Here is a 5110-nt window from a genome sequence, read left to right on the forward strand (position 1 = left end):
GGGGTTTGAAACAACCCTTATCGCCTCTAGGTATTTGTGTATATCTGAAAGGATTGGGTAAGCATTACTACAAAATCCCACTTCACACTCCATATCCCCAGATGGCAGTAGCTATACTGTTAAAGCTACTGTTCTATATACTCTCAAAGCTACTATTCTCTATACTCTCAAAACGCCAAACTAGTTTGGGACTTGCGGAGGCTATGTGGTGGGATAGAGGTGGACGTTTGGTGTGCTCCTGCACATGGAGACTGGATGGACTGATGTGGGACCCAAGTCCCTTTGATGAATCTCATAATTTATTGTATATACCTGGTATCACCTCATCTACAAACCAAACAATACAGGAGCTGGCCGGCCCGGATAGTCAACTCTGTTAATCAGAGGTCAGAAGCTGGAGAGGAGAGGGTAAGCTGACTACCTCGGGGTAGACAGACTGAGGCATGTAAGATAAACCACTAGCCTGGTCCCAGATCTGTATGTGCTTTAGCAAATTCTTGTCTGTTGCATATGTAGGCTATACAACAATAGTGAGAGGTGTTGGTTTAATACAGATCTGGGGCCAGGCTAATAATCCACCAAATGGCAGGGAGAATAAAACCCTTGTCACACTACTGAGTCAAACAAAGAGATGCTAGAGTTGCTGGAACCGTACTGGAAGAGACAGAAGAAATCTGAGCCAGCACAGAGCGGTTCAAGTTAATCTCTCGTAGACAGACTACGTAAACATAAATGGTAACACAGATCTGTCATGATACAACGGCATGCGTGAGATAACCAGCAGCATTAGTCGTGAAATAACCAGCAGCATTAGTCGTGAGATAACCAGCAGCATTAGTCGTGAGATAACCAGCAGCATTAGTCGTGATATAACCAGCAGCATTAGTCATGAAATAACCAGCAGCATTAGTCGTGAAATAACCAGCAGCATTAGTTGTGAGATAACCAGCAGCATTAGTCGTGAGATAACCAGCAGCATTAGTCGTGATATAACCAGCAGCATTAGTCGTGAAATAACCAGCAGCATTAGTCGTGAAATAACCAGCAGCATTAGTCGTGAAATAACCAGCAGCATTAGTCGTGAGATAACCAGCAGCATTAGTCGTGAAATAACCAGCAGCATTAGTCGTGAGATAACCAGCAGCATTAGTCGTGGAATAACCAGCAGCATTAGTCGTGAGATAACCAGCAGCATTAGTTGTGAGATAACCAGCAGCATTAGTTGTGAGATAACCAGCAGCATTAGTTGTGAAATAACCAGCAGCATTAGTTGTGAGATAACCAGCAGCATTAGTTGTGAGATAACCAGCAGCATTAGTCGTGAGATAACCAGCAGCATTAGTCGTGAGATAACCAGCAGCATTAGTCGTGAGATAACCAGCAGCATTAGTTGCGAGATAACCAGCAGCATTAGTTGTGAGATAACCAGCAGCATTAGTTGTGAGATAACCAGCAGCATTAGTCGTGAGATAACCAGCAGCATTAGTCGTGAGATAACCAGCAGCATTAGTTGTGAGATAACCAGCAGCATTAGTCATGAAATAACCAGCAGCATTAGTTGCGAGATAACCAGCAGCATTAGTCGTGAGATAACCAGCAGCATTAGTTGTGAGATAACCAGCAGCATTAGTTGTGAGATAACCAGCAGCATTAGTCGTGAGATAACCAGCAGCATTAGTTGTGAGATAACCAGCAGCATTAGTCGTGAAATAACCAGCAGCATTAGTCGTGAGATAACCAGCAGCATTAGTCGTGGAATAACCAGCAGCATTAGTCGTGAAATAACCAGCAGCATTAGTCGTGAGATAACCAGCAGCATTAGTCATGGAATAACCAGCAGCATTAGTCGTGAAATAACCAGCAGCATTAGTCGTGAGATAACCAGCAGCATTAGTTGTGAGATAACCAGCAGCATTAGTCGTGAGATAACCAGCAGCATTAGTTGTGAGATAACCAGCAGCATTAGTCGTGAGATAACCAGCAGCATTAGTCGTGAAATAACCAGCAGCATTAGTCGTGAGATAACCAGCAGCATTAGTCGTGAGATAACCAGCAGCATTAGTCGTGAGATAACCAGCAGCATTAGTCGTGAGATAACCAGCAGCATTAGTCGTGAAATAACCAGCAGCATTAGTCGTGAAATAACCAGCAGCATTAGTCGTGAGATAACCAGCAGCATTAGTCGTGAGATAACCAGCAGCATTAGTCGTGAAATAACCAGCAGCATTAGTCGTGAAATAACCAGCAGCATTAGTCGTGAAATAACCAGCAGCATTAGTTGTGAGATAACCAGCAGCATTAGTCGTGAAATAACCAGCAGCATTAGTCGTGAGATAACCAGCAGCATTAGTCGTGAAATAACCAGCAGCATTAGTCGTGAAATAACCAGCAGCATTAGTCGTGAGATAACCAGCAGCATTAGTCGTGAAATAACCAGCAGCATTAGTCGTGGAATAACCAGCAGCATTAGTCGTGAGATAACCAGCAGCATTAGTTGTGAGATAACCAGCAGCATTAGTTGTGAAATAACCAGCAGCATTAGTCGTGAGATAACCAGCAGCATTAGTCGTGAGATAACCAGCAGCATTAGTCGTGAGATAACCAGCAGCATTAGTCGTGAGATAACCAGCAGCATTAGTCGTGAGATAACCAGCAGCATTAGTTGCGAGATAACCAGCAGCATTAGTTGTGAGATAACCAGCAGCATTAGTTGTGAGATAACCAGCAGCATTAGTCGTGAGATAACCAGCAGCATTAGTCGTGAGATAACCAGCAGCATTAGTTGTGAGATAACCAGCAGCATTAGTCGTGAGATAACCAGCAGCATTAGTTGTGAGATAACCAGCAGCATTAGTCGTGAGATAACCAGCAGCATTAGTTGTGAGATAACCAGCAGCATTAGTCGTGAGATAACCAGCAGCATTAGTTGTGAGATAACCAGCAACATTAGTTGAGATGTGAGATAACCAGCAGCATTAGTTGTGAGATAACCAGCAGCATTAGTCGTGAGATAACCAGCAGCATTAGTTGAGAGATAACCAGCAGCATTAGTCATGAGATAACCAGCAGCATTAGTTGTGAGATAACCAGCAGCATTAGTCGTGAGATAACCAGCAGCATTAGTTCGTGAGATAACCAGCAGCATTAGTCGTGAGATAACCAGCAGCATTAGTTGTGAGATAACCAGCAGCATTAGTCGTGAAATAACCAGCAGCATTAGTCGTGAGATAACCAGCAGCATTAGTCGTGGAATAACCAGCAGCATTAGTCGTGAGATAACCAGCAGCATTAGTCGTGAGATAACCAGCAGCATTAGTCGTGGGATAACCAGCAGCATTAGTCGTGAGATAACCAGCAGCATTAGTTGTGAGATAACCAGCAGCATTAGTTGTGAGATAACCAGCAGCATTAGTCGTGAGATAACCAGCAGCATTAGTTGTGAGATAACCAGCAGCATTAGTTGTGAGATAACCAGCAGCATTAGTCGTGAAATAACCAGCAGCATTAGTTGTGAGATAACCAGCAGCATTAGTCGTGAAATAACCAGCAGCATTAGTCGTGAGATAACCAGCAGCATTAGTTCTGGTTCTTTGGATCATACACTATTTCACAGGTGTTAATATCTTTTGAATTTCGGAAGGGCCAATTTGGCCTATAGACTTGCCCGTAACTTGCAAAGAGAGAGGGTGGAGCTCCTCGTTCCGGTTCCGATCTCTTCTCGGCCCAGAACATAATCGAGCATCTAACTAATTACACAAGACTTTAGTTCTAGGTCGAGCAAGATTTGGCCTGGGTCAGCACATTCGTGGAAAAAGGGTTGGCCTATAACTGAGCAGACGCTATCTTCGTATCCATCTTCTGTTCATCCTCTCTACAGAAACAGACAGTTACACAAAAACTTGGTGAGAGACGCATTCTTGACAGTTGACTCACTAGATAAGGGTTTTCATGTGTTAATCCTCTGCCGCCAGCCCGGTAATCTCACCCGGACAGCGAACGTGTTAATAGACCATGAACCTCGCCTGGGAACATTGCCATACATGTCCCTGAAGGTCACGTATATATATTACAATTAACTCCCCTATAAATCTGCCCCAGGGACCTATCCCTGGCACTGACCCTAAGCCTGCTGCTATGCTGCGCTGTTGTGGACTGCGGTCGGCTCGGACAGACAGGTAAGTAGCAAACACATGGCTCAACCAAACACTGACCCACCACCCAACTCTAAAGCAGCCCCCTAGATCGCAACGCGGTGGGACCAGGTGTGGGATGTGTATTGACTATGGGTTTACCACAATATGCTATATCAATATGCTATATCTTGTTGAATTCATGACAGATTTGGCAAGGAGTGCATAGTGAACCGCAGAGGCCCCCAGTAACTTTTTGTAGTAAATAAATAGAAATTACAATAATTGATACTGATAAAGATGCTTTTGCATGTAAACTAACTGTTGTATGATTAAAGAAGTGAATACATTACGATACTTGTTTATTTTTATTGTGTCACTGAGTGCATTGAGGTCTTCCACCCTCAGCTTTCTTTCCCCTGGGACAATTTTAGAATGATCGTCCTGTCACTAAATAGATGCCCATTAGATATCACTATGATGGGAGGAGAATGCAGGCAGTGACAAGCTGGTTATTTTAAAAGACTGATGTGAGAAAGGCAGGTGTTTCCTGTTCCATGTTCACTACATGAGATTTGGCAGGACATTTCCACAAGGACACAACTGCACTGCCCTTTAAAAAGATTTAGAGACCAATAAAAGCTTTTTTCAAAAGTGATTAATATGACTAATCATTTCACAATAATGCTCTGTGAAAATAAAACAGTCTGAATAATATCCCCTGGTTTATACAGTCTATGAAATAGAGAAATAATTCAAACTTCTGGCATTGGTGAGGAGTACTCTGTAATTGGAGGGCCTTCACCACGGATTTGGCGAGTGCTGAGTCTGGCGCTGACATTAGGAGGACTTTTTTTAATCTATCCTAATTTAATGAATTACTCAAGAACAGTGTGGAGTAGCCTACATTCAGTGAATATCAGCTCCTGTATCTCAGTGACATGGGCAGCAGTATGAGGATGGAAGAAAACTGATGTGAA

Source organism: Oncorhynchus keta, chromosome 10 (assembly GCF_023373465.1).
Source record: "Oncorhynchus keta strain PuntledgeMale-10-30-2019 chromosome 10, Oket_V2, whole genome shotgun sequence".
In the NCBI taxonomy this organism is placed as follows: domain Eukaryota; kingdom Metazoa; phylum Chordata; class Actinopteri; order Salmoniformes; family Salmonidae; genus Oncorhynchus; species Oncorhynchus keta.